General features: G+C 39.3%; 2 protein-coding genes across 10 annotated transcripts in view; one reads left to right on the forward strand and one right to left on the reverse strand.

Annotated features, from left to right (window-relative positions):
* tspan9a (tetraspanin 9a) overlaps positions 1-20,265 on the forward strand; it is a 169,030-nt gene that overhangs the window by 105,073 nt on the left and 43,692 nt on the right. The gene's annotated exons all lie outside the window — the stretch shown is intronic.
* Positions 1-20,265, reverse strand: part of ttc38 (tetratricopeptide repeat domain 38) — a 114,043-nt gene that overhangs the window by 31,056 nt on the left and 62,722 nt on the right. Inside the window, exon 15 of one of the 4 annotated variants that reach the window (XR_008963994.1) lies at positions 15,274-16,154. The exons of the other annotated variants lie outside the window; for them this stretch is intronic. The gene's annotated coding sequence lies outside the window, so the exon portion shown is untranslated. Of the gene's footprint in view, positions 1-15,273; positions 16,155-20,265 lie in introns of those variants that run through there. 4 annotated transcript variants of the gene reach the window in all.

The raw sequence follows: 20,265 nt of genomic DNA on the forward strand, positions 1-20,265 counted from the left end.
CTTTTATAAAGGTATTTTGTTTTGTTTTGTTTTATACCTTTGTTTTATAGGTATGTTGTTCCAATTGCATCCATTGTTTACCTCGCTTTGGATAAAAAGCGTTCGCTAAATGTAAATGTCAATTTAATGTATTTCAATAAATAGACAGTTTATAGTGTCTTTCAAAAAACCACAGTAAATGTTGTACCTTAAAAGTGTGCTTTGTTGTGTAATGTAATCTGTATTTACAAATTGTATTCCCATTAACTAAATTGGACATCCAGCCTGCGTTCTTGCCTAGAATTTAAAATGGTGAATGGTTCCTACGTGTGAAAACCACTGTACCGTTACTAAATCCAGAGCTAAAGGTTATCAGTAACGAGCAGATTTTGTCGCACAAAGCTTTCGTTGAGTTTCGAGTAGACTAGCTGATAAATCGTATTGACTACTTTTATGTTTTTTCACCCTTTTTGGGGCTTGACATATTTGGTCTCTTACAACCCTCATTAGGGAGCTGCATTAAGATTCCTAAAGCATTCCTAAACCAGCAAAGTGGTATTGAACAGCATGAAGGTTGGCAAATAATGACGGAATTGGAGTGAACTGTTTTGATATTTATCTTCTTTATCCTTCTCTGTTTCACAGAAATTTCATATTGCTGTTTTGAGTCATTATAATAAGGTATAGTAAACAAGGGGGGAAACCAAGTTAGCAAGAGCACATCAGTACGCCATTGAAACTTGCGGGCAACAGCCACAGTAAGTTTGGACCATTGATTTTTATGTCATTATTGTTGCCTTGCCAAAACGTCAAGCAACGTTTCTGTCCTCAACTAAAAGCTAAAAACAGTACAAAGGTGCAACCAGCGCACTTAAAGCGATAGAGAAGGTTTGAGAAGGTTTAAGAAATCCTGAGCAGCATTACAAATGATTTTGGCAGTTGCATATAGTGGATTTTATACAACCGAAGTAGGCTCTTCGCAAACAGATGTCAAGCTGACAGTGCAGGGCATGCTTAAAAACACACTGTTTATGCATAAACATAGAGACTTCTGAAGGTCAAGTATAGCATCTTTAGCCCTTGATGCCCATGGCATAAGAAGAAACGCTCTGTCAGTACGCTTTCATGCAGATGTGAGTCTCCCAGCGTTTCGGTCTTGACTAATAGAGCAGATCCGCTGGTGCTTGGCCTCCAGAACCCCTCTTACAATGGACATTGTCTGGTTCACCAGTCACTTTTTGTTGTCTTTGTATGGCTGTTTGAACGGTTAGCCGACCACAGGAGCCTCCTGGAAGAAAAGTCGTGTGATGCGAAATAAATACAAAAGCTAAAATTCCGTTTTTTCGCAGGAAGGACGCCAGCTTCGTTCAGGTCTGTTGCAGCCAGGGTGACCTATTCTAGAAGGACGGTATGCGTGTCATGTGCCCGTGCCCGTGCCCTGAGAGATGAAGCGTTTGCCTTTTTTCAGCTATTTTGAGTAACATGCAACCCGGATACTCGCTGGTAATTAGAGGCGTCTTGCCAAAGGCATCGTTTCAGTGTTTGACTTTTGAGGATGGCAGACATGCTTGCGCTACGTTTTCCTGAATCATAACCTGCTTTTCCTGGCGCTGTGCATTGATATGCAAGGACGCCTCCTGTATGAAGGAGTCAGCCATAGAGAGATTAAACCAGAATTCATTACATCAGTAAGATTTGTATCCGTGTATTATGCCTCGAGGCATAGTTCTTATTTAAAATGTATTTGGTGTCAGCCTGTGGTTAGCGTAAGGTGACAGGCTTTTACCTGATGGCATGATTTGTGTAACCCTCGGCGTCAGCTTTATAAAGGATGACAAAGAGCAGAAACCTGGAGAATGGATTAAGCCTTTATTTAACCAGATATTTAAATATTTTAAAGAAGATAAAAGTAGTTTTTTTCTATGCAAAATCGGGCAGATTGGATCATTTTTATTATTTCCAAAGTTATTGGTAATGTGCATTGTCCACAACAATATTTCTACCCAATAAAATGTTTGACTAGAAAAGTGTATATTTGTTGTAAAAAAATATCCAAACATTACTAAATATCTTGGTTTTTAGTTTTTTATTACCGTATATTAATGCTAGTCAAGCAATAGTTCACCCAAAAATAAAAATTCTGTCATCATTTTCACACCTTCTTGTCATTTTAAATCTATATGATTTCCTTTCTTCTGTAGAACACAAAAGAAGATATTTTAAAGAATGTTAGTAACTGCACAACGCGGTACCCATTGGCTTGCTTATGTTTTGTGTCCAGACAATAAAAGTGAATGGGTCCCGCCGTTGCTTGGTCACCAACATTCTTCATAATACCTTCTTTTGTGTTCTGCAGAAGAAAGAACTATCCTTTTAAAGCAATAGTTCACCCTAAAACCTTAAATGTATGTCATCATTTATTCGCCCTTTCGTCATTTAGAAATCCTTGTATGACTCTTGAAGAAGAAGATATTTTGGGAAATAGAATAGAATAGAAGTCAATGGGGGTCCATGTTGTTTGGTTACCAACGTTCTTCAAAATATCTTCTTTTGTGTTCCACAGAAGAAAGTCAGTCATAAAAAAAGAAAGTTGTGTAGAATAATGCTTCTCAATAAACTGAACCATTTGAGCTACCGTTCATATCTATAGCACAGCGCAGAGCACCCCACACTTTAACAGTTAGAGTTGTTGTTGTCTGAATTATCCAACAGTTTCTAAAAATGGTAGGCGCTTTGGCATTCTCATTTTTATGTTTCCAACATTCATTACACCCAAACAATAGCATAACAGGCTTTTTAGGGCCATCTTACAGACAAGAAATGTACTCATCAGTGTAATTGTAATACACACTCCTGCGTTCACAGCCTTGGATTACAGCGGAGAAACAGACAATAGCACTTCAGAGCTGGATGGTGGTTGCTGTAATCCACCGAGTCTTCGGTACGCGTCTGTATGCCGCCTGATAAGTCAACAGAACCTGGATAAGCTTGACACAAAGCCAGCAGGTCTTATTGTTCTCCGCGAGCCAGATTTATATTTGCTGTTATCGCCGCATCCCGTTGTCTTCGTGGGTGTGGGTCTGTGAATCTGTGCGGTCTTCCAATGACGGTGATATGTGCTCCAAAGGGACACCTGTGTTCTTTCATCATAATTACCACGTGTGGTTCACCTAGCAAGTCATCTCCATGCCATTAACCATTGACGGTCCTAAAATCAGCCAGCAGAAAAACATCAGCCGAGCGGACGCTATGCATCGCACATACAGGAGGTCGTGCACCAAGATATTTTTCCACAAGTCGCAGTTCGTTGTTAAAGATCGCATGATTGGCAGGTGAATGTAGTAAAGCAAACTGAGCATCCGAAAGCCCCGGCGCTCTCGCTCTCTCAGCGTGAGTCTGTCTTAGGTGGAAACCATCAGAGAATTTCTCCCACAACTGCTTGTCTAAACATGGGACTTGTCAAGTAGGAGGCCAGGTAAACATTGCTCGCCAGAGGAATCGGCTATTAGCATAACTAGCTGTGTCTGAGGCCGGCCTGTAATGACAGAACTTTGCGGGTGCTCTTTTTGCCCATCTGTATTGTATATCGATTTACTCTCGAGACTCTCCTTCAGCTCTAGGAGTAGCAGCAGATGTCTTAGACCCTCCAAATGATGTTTTACAGCTTACTGAGTGCTGTTTTCTTTTCTCTGTACTGTAAAAAACCCAGACAAAGAGATAACAAAGACCGCGTTCTGGGAAGAAAGGACTGTAATTGGGACTTCATTTTTGTTGGAAATATAACTGCAGAAGGGTCACTGCAGCCTCTGTTGAGAATAGCCTGACCTGACCACCCCATAGCTCCCTATGATATTTCAGTCTCTACAGTCATCTTATAGATTTATCTGTAATTGCAAAAATAATGATTCCAATATTACGAATTACTACTGGGACGATATATCGTGCGATTCTTATGCTCTCAGTTTCTCAATGAATTGCGGTTAAATGCCGCCACATCCGAAAGCCAGAAGGCACTCTTGCGCAGAAACTCAGAGTATGGGAAACAGAAGAAGAACGATTTACACACGTAAGCTGCAGACTAAAAAACAAGGGCCATTTCTCAATACCAAGTTCACAGAGTCCGGACTTGCGTCCTTCCAAGATCGGACTTGGCAAGTTCGACTCAAAAAGAATGAACTCCCGAAGACGCAAGGAGGCAAGTCTAGTACTTTACAAATGGAACAGCAGCGTACTTGATAGCGCAGCTCAGTACGTCATGCTTCAATCAGCGGCATTGTATATCTTTTCGTTTTTTATTTTTAATGTACATATTAAATGTAATTAGCAAAACATGTGTAATACGATATTATTCAGCTGCCTCTTTTGTATTTTAAAACTATTAAACATTAATATGTGGTTCAGGAAATATTTGCCTACTCTGATTATATTAATGTCGTTTGAAATAAAATTGAATATCAAACAACGGACTCTTCTCGTTTTCAATTCAAATAAAAAAAGCAGGAAAGACAGGGGTGGGAAAGTGTTGGACGTTACGAGGAAAAATTAGACGCAGAAAAAAAGGAAAGTGAAATAAGTAAAAGAATCAATTAATCAATCAAAATTGAACCACTACAGCAACGCTATTGGCAGCAGTATATTTCAGGAGCACCTAGGCAGGTACATAAGCGCTGACTACCCAGGATCTCCAACCCCTGAAATCGTCTGAAGAAATTTTCAAATAGTGGCTAACCTTATAATTCAACGCCAGATTTGAAGTCTAAACAACTATATTCTCGCCTCAAAAACTACATTTCGTGACATAATAACAATAGTATTTCCAAATGTATTACTTACAGTTGTGCGTTCTCTCTTCTGCCATTACGGAACGTCAGTTGGAGCGAACTGAATTCTGGGTTATGGCCCTATCAAGTCCGCACAAGTCACCTCCCTATGCAACCTCGATAAAAGGGGCAGAGCAAGAACACATCCGGGGATTTGAACTGTACTTGGCTAGATGTGAACTTTGATTTGGAACAGTACTTGGGCTGCTTCTGATGACGTTTCACAAGTCCACAAGGACACAAGTACAGACATATTGCATATTGAGAAATGGCCAAGGACCTAGTTTTTTAAAGCACGCAGCCTCAAAAGTCCAAGAAAGCGAACTGAAAAGACCGTCTAGCCTCGCGGAGGATTTCCTAATTGCGTGATTTGCGTCACCTGCTGCTCCTGTTGTGTGGTGACAGCAGGACACAGCAGAAACGTTTCTGACTTTTTTAAACAAATACGGAGCCAGAAAAATGATATTTTATTTTCGAGAATATGACGTTTATGTAGATTAAAACAGCCCAACTGTATATTAAATTAACCAACCTTACAAATTCAAAAAAACACAATAATGCACCAATAATGTGAATTAACAACATCATATATAATATTAAAACACTGACATTGACCGTTTTTGTGAGTTACATACTTTTATTTAACTAAAGTTTTGATAGATTATTTAAAAATTTCAAGACGTTACAGGCACGCAATGAATCTCGGGATAGCCAAAGCTGTGAAAGATACATTCGTTCTATCCTTAAAAACCTGTGGAAATAAGGTCGCATTTTGGGGCTGCTTTTGTAGCAACCTTTGAATCGAGACAGCCTTACCAGCCTTCAGTTGCGCTGCTGTGACGCAATCGCCCTTAAAATTCAGCCTTCAAAGCATGCAGCCCCCGAATTGGGACACAGCTGTAGTTCCAGGAAATTACAGCTGTGTCCCAAATGACTTACTATGCACTATGCACTCAACCATGTAGTGTATGAATTTTAGAATAGTAGTATCGTCCCAAATGGAATACTAAACAGTTTTATACTAACCGTAAGTATATCGGTTTCCCAGACGAGCGCAAATGACATCAGTCGCACGGCACAATGCGTGTGAATAAAAATCAGCTTGTACATTGTACATTTAATGTAGTTTTCATCTGTTTTGCCCAGCATCACTTTAGTCATCATCAGATTGAAGCGTTATCCCTCTGCAGGAGAGTTTTGCTCGAGCAGCGTCTGATAGCCCCGCCTCCCTTCCACTACTTAAGCGAAACTGGGTCTGTTGAGTGCGTGACGTGTCCACAGTTCCACACTTCATATTTTCGGTTGAAAAGTGCATCATCCGGGTACTTGAAGTGCAGTTCTTTTATATATATAATTAGTGTGAATCGCGATATCACCCAGCCCTGTTACGAATGTTATGAATGAAACACAGGGCCACATTGTACACACTTCGGAAAGTCAACCTACAAATTGCTTAAAGGGATAGTTCACCCAAAAATTAAAATTCTGTCATCATTTACTCTTTTGTCATTTCAAACCTGTATGACTTTCTTCTGTAGAACACAAAAGAAGGTATTTAAAAGAATGTTGGTAACCGAACACCGACAGTACCTGTTGACTTTTGGTTTTATGGTTTTGTGTCTATACAAAAGAAGTGAATGGCCGTTGTACCGCCGTTGTTCGGTTAACAAGATTCTTTAAAAAAATCTTCATCTTTGCTCGCAGAAGAAAGTCAATGGTCAAAAATGTACCCAAACTGTCACTGGGAGGGTATACACTTTAAAAGGTCCTATACCTTTGGTACTAATATATACCTTTGATGTACTAATATGCACTCTTTATGTACGTTCTAAAGGGGTACCACCCCACTGACAGCTTGGGCACTTTTATTCACCATTTTATTCTGACAGGATATTTGTGAAATGGGCCTTTACTGATACTAGGCAAAATATTTGAACAAGAAATTAAAACTTTCCCTTTAAAAATGGATAATGTCTAGAGACATCCATGATATCTAACCCTGCTTGTTTAGCTGAGGCATGGAAAATGAATAACCAAAGCTTGGTCATTTCAGAGCATAATGTATAATCATATCCTCTGCGGTTGGTACATTGACACTTGTGGCAGCCTATTTGTGGCGCTGACCAGCCTTACGTGCCGTTCGGAGCGAGTTATTAAGTGAAGTGAATTGAAGTGAAGTGAAGTGACCTATTTGTCAAGTATGGTGACCCATACCCGAAATGTGACCTCTGCATTTAACCCATCCAGAGAGTAGTGAACACACGCACAGCAAGTGGTGAACACACGTACACCCGGAGCAGTGGTTGTTTGCTGCGTAATAAGAGTTGAGGAGCCAACTGATATTTCCTCAATACTGTGCGGTTTCCGATGAGCTGCAAGGTCCAACTTCATCATCCCTTGAGCTGAATATTACACCCACGTAATGTTTGCCTTATATGCAGAGATGACTCATCCGCAACAGACGCTTTGGCAACTTATTGATATTGAAGCACATTGGAACGTATTTGTGATCCTTACTTGGTTTTATTTCACATCAATGAATTTAAATATGCTCTTTGCAGTCACGTTTAGCATTTATCCTCTAACCCATTAGCTTCTCTCCTGGCCCTTTGTGTTCGTAATTGACGGAGCGTTTACAGGTGACCAACTCATTACAATATCCCAGCACACCTCAGTCCCCGGGGAGCTTTACAAGCTTAGGTGATAGCTTGTTGGCAGGATTACAATGGCTATTTGGGAAAATAGAAAGGGGACACACATACACGCACGCACAAACAAACAAACAAAGACAAGGACAAAGAATTGCACTTGGAATGGTTTGGATAGCCTTGTTTTTGTCTCTTTCTCTTGAACTTATCGTCAAGAGAAAGTCGTCTTAGCTTTTCAGTTTATTAATTTCTGCTGTTTCGCCGTATGCCTTTGGCGTTCTGTGCCGTGTGATGGATGGCATTTGTGCCTTTTACAAATGCCTGGATATGGCTGCTTTTCATGGTGTGGGCGTAAATCGTAAAACCTACACAGCGGTTCGTGTACGTTATTTCCAAGCACTGAACAAGAGACAGGACACACTGTTGGTAGATTCTGTGTACCTGAGGTTTTATTGCAGGTCATTTTTCTACTTGTTTTAGCTTTTGGAGTCACTTTGGATGACAGTGTGGTTTCTCAGAGTATGAGGAAGAGTGGGGTTTGTGGGTAAGATGTGTGATGTTAATCTATACATCTGCCTATAGGCTATTATACATGTTCAATTTTTAGATGTATACTGTACAATTCTGTAAATGATTTGGCAGAAGAATGTCAATCATTTATTAAAATATTTATTTAATAATTGAAAATGTAGGGTATGCTAAATGATTTTTTCCTTAAAAGTATAATACTACAGTCTCAAAGTCCCCGTGAATCGTAAATTGCAAACCTTTTTTACTTCTGCATTCTGACACATTTCCGAGTGAAAAGGACAATTCGTAAGCTATTTAATGTAATATACATTTTTTAATTGAATATAATAAAATATAAGCTATTTCCTATAAACGCTGCAATATTTCATGAAAAAATAAGAATTGTCATTTTTTAATTTCACTGGGACTTTAAATACTGTTGCTATTGCAAATAACCTACTATTACAGAAATGTAAAATATTTTGTTTAAAATGAGATTTTATCTAAAATTGAGTGGTTTGTAAAAATGCAAGTCTTTAGAACAGATTTTTTGAACTGTTTCTCATTTATGTTCATGTATTTGATATTAAATGTGAATCATTTCAACACAGGCATCTCACAGGAATTCGCAACTATTTTACGAGGTGGCTAATTCGTATAAATTCATGCAATCTTATTGATACGTTTTAATACAATTTACTTTAGCGTCAATGACATTAGGTTTAGGGGTGGGGTTAAGGGAGGGGCTTCATTATTGCTGTTTTCAAAAAACATGGCTTTTTTGTAAGATTCACAACGTAACGTGCGAGTCCATACGATTTAGCCACCTCGTAAAATAGTTACAAATTCCTGTGACATCATGTTGATCATTTACATGTTCCCTCAAGTTAACCACTAAGCTTTATTGGAAAAGTCATTTTTGTTCATGTATTGTATGTTAATTTTAGTTGAAGTACAGCTTCTCTGCCCTCCCGCACGTCAAATATCACGAAAAAGCTTTCTAGACCCTAATATTTGAAACCCAAATCAGAATGAAATATCGCACACGTACACTCAATGTCTCTTCTAAGGCTTTTCGAACGCATGTCTCCCACGTTATCCATCGCATACATTTGAAGCACAGCGTGATGCCATGTAAAATAAGGTTGTTTTGTGTCTCAAATGAGATCAGAAGAGGAATCGGGGTTTATAGCAGTGACTGATCTCGGCGCTCATCAGAAAGCGCACAAGGCTGCAGGAACATTGAGTGAATCTGCAGGAGTTCACAGTGGCCTTAGGGAAATGGTGTTTACTCCTGCATCTCTACTCGCTCGCTTCTCGCCTTGTTTATTTCTCCGCTCCAGAAGTATAGGCTAAACATTTTCAACCGCCTTATGATCAAAACACTTTAAAGTGTTTTCGGAACAGAGCCCAGTAATAATTCATTAACATTGTTAACGTCTGTCTTTCCACAAGTCTTCTGTCACTAAGGGGTCTCCAAACATTGCCTGGGGGGCGGTGGGGGAAACTGAATGAAAGGCAATGACACAAACTGGCACAAAGCAGAAACAGACGTGAATGCGATGATAGGAACAGATGGGGTCGTGCGGTTGGAGTGGATGTCGGGATACATCTGTTTGCCAGCACCTCTGGGCTCAATTCTGGGTTATGAATTTAGTTCTTTCATTTTCAGATTTAGTTTAGTTGGACTATTAGTTTTAGTTTGTTTTCATTCAGTTTTATTTTAGTTTCATCCTTTTATGACTGCCCAAGGTAATGCGGATGTCATTTAAATATATTCAATGCTATAACATTTTGAATGGCCGTCTGTGTTAGCGATGTCTAATTGCACTTCTATGCATTAAGAGTCATACAGACAGTTTTACATTTTCAGTTCTTATGTATTTGTTTTCTGCTAACGAAAATATTTTTATTCAGTTTCATTTTTGTTAACGATAATAGACTGGCTTCATAGAGAACGAACCACCCAGTGCAGACTTCATCCACCCTCTAGCTCATCTTGCATCGGCCGTAGGGCAAGAGTTGAATGGTATCGTCTCTGTTTGCGTTGAATTTCTTAAGAGACTCAGTGTTTCGCTCAAGGCCGCAACATGCTGTAGTTAAACCACAGGACCACAAGAAAAGTGTTTAAAGAAGTGCTAACACCAAGCCCTTTGCTTTTAATGCGTGTTAGATATTACATCATGGTGCGGCATTGGTTGGTTTCTACAGATGCCGTGCTTTTGTTTATTTTACACACAGAGCCCCTGTTAACCTTTTCTTCTGGATTTGCATTTACAGTTTCAGCCCTTATCCCGTTCTTGCCTGCATTCGGAGTGGCTGCTGACCTTTTTGAGAGCGACGACGGTCGGCTCACATTTAGACGGCAAATAATTGGCTCGATCAATGCCTGCGTTTCAGCCATTGGATGACAGTTTGTGTCAGATTTTAACTAATCAAAACATACAGTGTTCAAACACACACATCTCTCTCTCTTGCTTTCTCTCTATCTCTCTCTCTCTCATTGGAGGTTTGGGCTAATTAGCTTTTGCACTTTCTGCCGTAGCACAGCTCCAGATTTATGTGAAGTCCCGGGAGAGAATAAGGAGATTGGGTGATATTGATCCCACTCAGCGAAGCTTCACACATCACTGGCCTTTCCCAGTCCTCCACGGGGACTCTCAGATTCATTGACACTCGGATACAGTGTTGTTATCTCCCCCACCTCAACCTCGGAGGCTTCCCTCATCATTGGCATGAAAATAACCTCACTGCTATGTGCCTTAATAAATGCATGCAGCCCTTTCATGATTAAGGCAAATGGTCTGTGTCTGTACAAACATCTATGCCGTTTATCTGAAAAATGGATGATGAGTGCGTTGTGTGAGCAAACAACACTGGCGTACGACTTCCTTTGATTTGCAAATGAAAAAGTTGTTTGAAGTCTGTCTCGGAGAGGGCGGGAACTACATCAGGTACTCGCCGCTCATGTAGAGTCGACGAGTAATTATTATTCTTATAGAAAGTTTTACTTCGGACTCAAAGAGATTTTAATGGTAATTAATGAAGCTGTAATCGGATCACCTTGTGACCTTTCATACCCTTGTGTGATCTCTGGTCTTTGTGCTTTTTGTGCGAGACCGTTGTGTGAATATGTGTGTGAGGATTTCTTTAATATCTCGGTCATTAATGTCAGTTTTGTCTGTTTGGATTCAGAGTTCATCCTTGAAGCTGCAACTCGTAATTTTGTTTGGGTTAAATATAAACATTAAGCAAGTGCATAAAATATCAATGTTCCAAACTGCATCCTAACCTCACTGCAATTCGCCATGGTAAGCTAACATAGGTTTATCATTTGAGCTGTGGGGTGAGATTTAGTGGGAAATGTTTCACGTTGACTTCAACCCACGTAAAGATATGTATGTAAAGTAACCAATCATTTTATGTTTCAAACAATATTAAGATGGCAATATAGAGGCAAAAGAGGTCACCAAATTTGAGCATTAATATTCATGCTGCTTTTAAAATGAAAATGAATAGGTCCTGGCTGTCAAGCTCTAAAAAAAGACCAAATTGTTTTACAAAAAAGGTGCTGCAAAACGTTCTTCACAGCAATGTCATAAAAGACATAAAGCTATAAATCAAAGTCAAATGGTATCTTTGTGTAATTAACTGACCAACACAGAACATTGTACCTGCATACGTGTTCCACAAGGTTCCACTTTGTTTTAAAATCACTGAAATTTGCTAAGTGCTAAGATGAAGTGTTAAAGTCAAGCCGATTTAAAGTAAAGCTATTAATGACTTGCTGCTGTTGCTAAAGATGGTTAATTATAAAGTTAATAGGAGTGAAAATAAGCCCTTACGTCTTTGACGGTTGCAGCACAAGACGTGTCGTAAATGCAGCAATGGAGCTGATACTGAAACTCAATGTTATTGATTCACACATGTTTTTGAGAGTTTGGTTATTTTGGCTATCGGAGTAGTAAGCACAACAGGATGACTGGGAAAAATGTATTACACGGCTCACAACTCTAAGAGATCCATGTGTGTGCCATGTGGGTCGAAAAATATAATCGGCTCCGACTCCAGAGACTAACCCGGCTGGTAAAATATGCTCGGCACACAAGCATGTGCACTGCTTTAATGTCTATGTAGGGTAGAAGGTGTTTGCCTGGACCAGATTGGCACTAATCAGTATGCATTTTATACCAGAGAGGGGTTAAGAAGAGCTCTAGAGTGAACTGTTTGTGTGTGTGTGCAATGCATTGTAAAATGAGAGGAGGTTAGATGGCACAATGCAGGTTTAAAGTGTTGCTAAGTGAGAAGTTTTGATAAACAGTGGGGGTATCTTAGGGATATTTGTGTATTTAACAGTAATTATCTCTGACTCGTATGTCTGGAAATCTGTCTGTCAATTAATTAGTGGAGAAATGTTCACCCTCCACTGGGCTTTTTCTGGTGTCAAACGACTGGAACTCACACTTATAAAGTTTGCTGACATTATTTTGCCGTCACTTAGGCTTCTATATTCAGAATGGATGACGCTTGAATACACACTTTATTTTAATAGTATGCTAAGTGGTATGCACAAACATTTTAAACATAGTTGTCACATGACCTTGGGTTATATGCCCATTTAGCAATTTAGTACAGTTTAGTTCTATGTGTTTAACAGTAATAATACCATATATTTTACAATCACATGTATATTTAATAATTTCCTGTTTTTAATGTGCATTATTTACTTTTGAGCTGCAATGTGAGACTATACTGGAAAATATAATGCAATATATTCAACAATACATTTCAATATATTGTAACCAAGTGCTTATATTTTTGAATATATGAAAAGTGGCGATGTATTATTCAATATATTGTAATATATAATTATTAACAATGTGTTATTTTATATATTTTCAAATATGTATTAAATTGTTTAATATATTGACAGTTAATAGGAAAATGTATTTTTTTTTTGTGAGAGTTGCAAACAATGCAAAACTGGGGAAAGCGCTATAGAAAAAAATGAAATGAACTGAACTGGACTTTTAAGTATGTTCAAGTATTATCAAAATATTTTCATTTGTGTTCTGCAGAGGAAAGTAAGTCATACAGGTTTGAAATGACAAAATGGTGAGTAAATGACAGACTTGTCATTTTTGGGTGAACTGTCCCTTTGAATGGAGGTGTGGAAATGATCTTACTATAGATTAAGTATTAAGAGACCGGATATATTAAGATACCCTTTCACTTTTTTTTTCTGAATTTACTATTTATACAGTAGGTATGTGTTCAGATAAAATGATTATTTTGGTTTCATTCTGTGAACTACTAACAATATTTCTCCCAAATTTCAAAATAATATTGTTTCTATTTGCTTTTTTTTTGCAGAAAATAAAAACTGGAGAAACAGGTCAAAATAACATAAGTTCTGTATTTTTTAGACCTCAAATACTGCAAAGAAAACAAGCTGAGATTCCCTTTTAAGCAATATCTCAACTTTTTATTTTTATTTATATAGCGCTTTTACAATTTCATTGTTACAACAGTAATATTTGTACATGTGTTTAGGAAAAGTTTAAAATAATTTTTTATGTGATAACCTTGATTTTTACCACAGTTTACATGTGTCTTGTCATGCTGTCAGCCTTCCACATTGCTGTTGGATGACTCAATGTCACTCCTGAGGTTTGATTTTGTTGAAATCCCTCAAACACCGAACCGGAATGACCACAATACATCTAGAAAGGCTGATTTGAAGTGAAAATTTGGAATGGTCTCTTCATTTTTTTCTGCGGCTAAACAACGATATATATTGCTTACTGTACATTTCTTATCAACATTGATAAATAGTGTGGCAGTGTGCTATTTTGAACATACCCTATCAAAAACAACAACACAAACACGATGGCTAACATCTCTGTGTAAAGAGCAGATGGGACTGCTGGTGGGAAGTATACGGAGCACTGCTGGCCCTCTTTTTGTTTGCTAATCGAAGTTTATCGTGTGCGACGATCGCTAACCCAAGCGCTATCCTTGCAGCGCCTCTGCTGGTATCATCACCTGCAAGACCCGCCGGAGGATAAACGTAGTGGAATTTAAAAGCTGGACGAGATTCAGCTGTAATTGTTCTAGTGAGCGCGGGTGCACAGCATGTCTAATTTGGTTGGGTTCATTTTCCTGAACATTAGACGGTGGGTAAACAGACGTTGAACGTGTCTCCTGTGTGTTGTTAGCAGAGCACCTCCTTGATTTTACTGTATGTCCTGCATTTGTTTCTAGAGAGAGATTGAATGAGATAGAAAGACATGGAGATTCTGCTCCAAGCCCCAGTATGTTTTGCCCAAGATACTGACTTGGATTCTACGTCTCTGTCCATGTCTCTTGGGCAACCCCTGTTAGGTGCACCTCATGTTTTATTCATTGCTTTAATGTACTGTTCTGCTGCCTGTGTGCCTGCCTGCCTGCCTATCTGTCTGTCTGCCTGCCTGCCTATCTCTCTCTCTCTCTCTCTCTCTCTCTCTCTGTCTGTCTGTCTGTCTGTCTCTCTCTGTCTGCCTGCCTGCCTGCCTATCTCTCTCTCTCTCTCTCTCTCTCTTCTCTCTCTTCTCTCTCTCTTTCTCTCTCTCTCTCTCGTCTGTCTGTCTGTCTCTCTCTGTCTATCTGTCTGTTTGTCTATGTCTGTCTGTCTGTCTATGTCTGTCTATTGTCTCCTTCGTCTTTCTTCTCGTCTGTGTCTTCTGTCTGTCTGTCTGTCGTCTGTCTGTCTGTCTGTCTATCTAATCCTTTTATGTCTGTTCTGTCTGTTCTGTCTGTCTGTCTGTCTCTCTGTCTGCCTGCCTGCCTGCCTATCTCTCTCTCTCTCTCTCTCTCGTCTCTCTCTCTCTCTATCTCTTCTTCGTTCTCTGGCTCTGCTCTCTCCTCTCTCTCTCTCTCTCTCTCTCTCTCTCTCTTCTCTCTCTCTCTCTCTTCTGTTGTCTGTCTTCTGTCTCTTCTCGTGTTCTTCCCTCTCTGCTGACTGTCTATCTCTCTCTTCTGCTTCTGCTTCTCTCTCTCTCTCTCCTCTCTCTCTCTCTCTCTCTCTATCTATATCTATCTATCTTCTCTGTCTGTCTGTCTGTGTGTTGCCTATCGGTCTCTCTCTCTCTCTCTCTCNCTCTCTCTCTCTCTCTCTCTCTCTCTCTCTCTCTCTCTCTCTCTCTATCTGTCTGTCTGTCTGGTCTGTCTGTCTTCTGTCTGTCTGTCTGTCTCTTCTATCTCTCTACTCTTCTCTCTCTCTCTCTCTCTCTCTCTCTCTCTCTCTCTCTCTCTCTCTCTGCCTGTCTGTCTGTCTGTCTGTCTATCTATCTATCTCTGTCTGTCTGTCTGTCTGTCTGTCTGTCTATTTTTTATGTCTAACTATCCGTCCATCTCTTTCTGTCTTTCTAGTCAGATTATGTTCATCGATTCATGCATATTGTCCATCTTTTTAAAAAATATAATAAAATATATTCGTTTTTTCATAAACATTGATGACTGTTTAATGGAATTTGTCTTATGATCTTATATTGTTGTAGTCATCGGGTAAACGTCTGCGTATTTATTCTACCGTCTGTTCTCCTAATTGAATTTTATAATCTATCATTATTTTTCTCCTTATATAAATTTCCATTTTTATTTTGCTGCACTGTAGTGGGTTGTAGCTTTTTATGTTAGTAGCTTGTGGTGGAGCTCACTCGCTTTGCAGAAGCGCAGCGTCAGTGTACTCGTTTCAATTTCACTAAACTCGTTTAAAGCAGGAGCAGTTTTGCACAGTAGCTTGGCAAACTTTCTGTTGTGCTTCCTCGACATTGCTAGGAGCGCAGGGGCGGACGAGACACTCAAACATTAGAGAACTATGAATAATGAATTTCATTGTTTCATTATGACTCAGATTCTTGCAAGATTAATTCTTCCAGCGTAAGGATCTCCGCGAGTCTCGTGAAGTCTCCGCGCTGACACTCCGTGCACTCGTGAAGATGATTAAATGGGCCGAACTGCATCTGTGTTCACGTACAGAAATGACTCTGCCTGTAATTTATCTTCCATTACAGAGTATTAATCGCTGGCTGCTGCGGGGAAGGCAGAGAAGCGGTGTGACTAACAGGAGAGGCAGGTAGCTAGCCGCTGTGTCCTAAATTGGATTTGGCTAAATCCAGGGAGAATCCATTGTTTATCTCCTTGCAGAGGGGATTATCTGGAAGGTTTAGCAAAGGTTTAGTATGTGCTTCAGGTGTGAGAAATCAAATAATTTCATCAAATAAAGAGGTTCAAGAAACCCAAAAGGTTGATTTGACTTCAGGGAGTGGGAGGCACTTTTTGTTTGGAAAATGAATAAAGTTTATATTTCATTTGGAGGATAAGGTTAGTTATGCTTTGAGGATTCCCATGTGGCAGGGGATCGCAGCAAATGTGGGCTGAATGGATGGAGATAAGCCAGGATTTAGCACTGGCTTGATTCGTAATGACCCAGGAGCGCATAAAACTGAAATCTCCTTGTAGAAAGGGAGACGTGGATATTGTATCTCTCTCAGCACAGGGGCGGTGTGTGAATTTTAATCTTCACATTGTAACGCCATTGTGTCATTTGACATCAAAGGCACTGTTAATTATTCATAAGAATTCAGTTCCTTACTGAAAAAGTCTTCAAATGACAATGTCATCCAAACATTTGGTTTTGTGGCATATGTCAAAGATGTAAGGGTTAAAGGCGGGGTGACCGGTTTCTCGTAGCCGTTGTTGATTGTTCAAATCACCAAAACAAACACACCCCTACCCCCATCTGTCGCTTTCGTCAGCGCTCGGCTCGGCTAATGTCCGTCCTGTGCACTGTGCACCTTACTGCTGATTGGCTACAAGGTTGTTTTGGTACTCGGCCCGGCCCGTAATTCGGAAATCGGTTACCCCGCCTTTAAGAAATGGATAAATCCATCGTGATGTAAGGGATAATGTACAGGCGGCCGGTTGTTATCGCAGAAATAAGGCCTTATTTCACGATAACAGCCGGCTGCTCGTACATTATTCTGCTTATTAAATGGCTACTTGCCACATGAGAAAAAATGTACATGAAATGTCAATTTGAAATATTTGATTAGCTCATTTTTACCGAATGCAGACCTTCCGCGAGGAAAAGCCGTTTACTTTCGGGTTTAATTGAAGAAACGATGTTCAGATGTCACGAACAGGCAATTTGGTTAATCTTTTGTAAATAAAATGTCATACATGTTATTAAAAGATATATTTACATTTCATTTGTCAAAAAAAACCTGTCAAAATGATTTGCTGCATCCGGGTTACCATATGTTATTCGTTTTGAGAGGTTATTATCTGGGAATAACGAACCTGCAAAAGTTGCGACGGGACAATCAGAATCAAGCATTCCAATGAGCCGTGTAATAAAAGGAAATAATCATCACGTTGAGAAACCCAGAGTGCATATTTTCTAATTATCTTCCACAATGATCTTCCAACCCCTGACAGGAATACATATTAGACTATTGATTTGACTTATATTGAGTTCAAATATTTGATATGAACTCTGACCTCATCTGAAGATCCTTCCACTCACCACCACATCACCCATCACATCATTTCTTTTTTTAAATCTCCCTGCTTGTAATAGTTGTATTTTACATATACAGTATGTATATATATAATAATCTGTATTTATCTGTATTTTTTAATATATATATTTTTATTCTGTGTAGAGTTATTTGTATGCACCATGGGTCTGAGAGTAACGCAATTTCAATCCTCTATATGTATGTACTGTACATGTGGCAGAATTGACAATAAAGCAGATTTTGACGTTGACTTTGAGATTAGACATTTGGGAATCTGTCTGGCACCTAGTACTTCACATTCCCGGTTTATTTATTATCCTTTCTGTTTTCCAGGAGTTTTAATTAAAATCGCATCACGGATCAGGAGACAAATACTAATGAAAAGACACCAGGTTGGGATCTAGAGGGATATCTGCCTCTTTCAGGGTTCTACATCTGGGTTAAGCAGACTTTCTTTATATACTGATGTCTCCAGTGTGTAAAAGACTAGAGGCACATCTTCAAGAATTCATAACACCTGTACCACTGTACAACTTGGTATTCTTTTTGAAGTTTACTGTAAACATCGATTTATAATTCAGTATGTAGTCATGCTCATGGGTGTTTTATTAATGTTTTAACAACTATATAGTGAGGTCTGAAAATCTGAGACCTGTATATAGTTGACTATATCTAAGTTAGTAAATCTTTTTATTTATAAATATAATTAGCAAAAACCAAATGTAGTACAGCTGTTTAGAAACTACATACGTTATGGTATAAGTTATACATAAGGCAACAGGAATGTTGTGATAAAAGTAAAATAAAGAAGCAAGTTTTAGTTAAACATCTGTTTATTGCAAGTACAAATGCATTTCCAATCTCAGACTTTTAGACCTCAAGTAGTAGTAGTGGTACAATTCATGCACAAATGCACTTTCATTCATTTAGTCATATATTTATGGGTAGTTGACAAATAGGCTAAACTGAAAATGTGTCATGGTGTGACAGCAAAAATGTAGAAAAAAACTAACAATGAAAAAAATCGGTCTTATGCAATTTTATATGATAAATTATGGAAAATAACATGTTATTAACAGTTAGTTTTCTAAAATAGATAGAGATTAAATGTTTGCTTGCAAATCGCTCTGATTAAAACATGAAGCATCATGGGAGATGTGTCTATCCATTCTATTCCTGTTCCCATCTTGTTTGAAATGTTTTAATGGCATGTGTAAGATTGAAAGACCATCACACTGTGCACTAAGCAACATGACCTTGGTCAGAGACCCATAAAAATCAATGTTACGTCCATGTGGACAGAACGCTTGCGTGCTATCATCAAAACGCATAATGGTTCCTCTAATCGATACTGAGTTTTCCAGGAGAGTTTGAATTTATTTTGGGAAATCGTAAGCTCCTTAACATCTGATTACCTTTTAGAGCTCAAACGCTATCGATCTTGTGCATGAAATAGTGTTCGGAGTCTATGATCTCATTTTAATTCATATTTTATTGTGGAAACACGGCCAAACAACTCTACCTTGAGGGAGAGGGTCAAAGACCCGGGCATGTTAACTAGCTTCGGAGATCGTGTGTGTCAATGTCAGGCCTGAAGGTCCTGTATATAGTTTGCGTTTAGGATGGCGTTGAGTTCTTCACATACATTGAGTTGCACAAGCAGAGGTAACCAGAAGAAAGCTGTGTGCTAGTTGAGGAAATTCAGGGAAATGTACAGACTTCAAAGAGAGAAAGGCGGCGTATGAGAGGAACGTATAATGTCAAACTGCAAATATAGCCTTGAAATCTGCCCGGCCGCCTAGAAGTGATATGTCGTGACAGAGTGAATGTGTGATGGATGAGGCCGTCGGCCCAGTTGATCACAGGAGCTCCCGTTTCCAGTAATATATTTTAGCGTGAGTACAGCGGGTGTCTCTTAGAAAGACCTAGAAGTTTGGGAAACCAGCCTTGGAGGCTGACACAGCAACACCATTAACATCAGTCGGAGACCATACAGGAGCTCAAGGCTTCACGCCAGACCACCAAAACTTAAAGGTGCAGTGTGTGATATTGAGAATTTATTGAAAGAAATGCAATATAATATACATGTGTCTTCAGAGGTGCAAAGAAAGGTGAGTGGTGAACTGAGCTGTTGGTTGCGATTTGTAACCTCACCGCTCGATGCCGCTAAATTTCAACAAACTGGACCTTTAAAGATATGCTGGTAATGAGAATTTTATTCTATTCTATACCCGCGTTTATAGTCCGCGATGTATAAAGAAGACTCGTGTCTGCGCAGCTCGCATTGTATAAAGACTAACACCAATGAACTCTTCTTGGAATCACCCATCACATTCATCCAGTTTGATTCCATTCACAACAAAATCTTCAGGTTCCCTCAAGTATGAGTTAATTACTTTCACGATTTGCTCAGAAACACCACTTTTAAAGTGGCTCAGCCCGTCTTATGGTGTTGCTTTTTGGTTACACACTTTAAAACTATTGCTTTTGAAAGCTGTTCCCCACTCACTCCCTGCGCTGTGTAGTTCAGAATTCGAACCTATTACAAATGTGTCCACAATATGCCTCAGGAAATGACACTGCTTGACACATAAAGGGCCTGGGGAGTCCTGGAGAGACTTGCCATAAGGTGCAAGTGTTTTCATGCTTATAAAAGCTGTGCAAGGACATCAGTAGAACTCATTTCAGATAGACACGTCAGGAGAAGGCCATTGAGATGCTTTACAATCTTCACAGTCTACTACA

The sequence above is a fragment of the Triplophysa rosa genome, linkage group LG12 (genome assembly GCF_024868665.1).
Source record: "Triplophysa rosa linkage group LG12, Trosa_1v2, whole genome shotgun sequence".
Classification (NCBI taxonomy): domain Eukaryota; kingdom Metazoa; phylum Chordata; class Actinopteri; order Cypriniformes; family Nemacheilidae; genus Triplophysa; species Triplophysa rosa.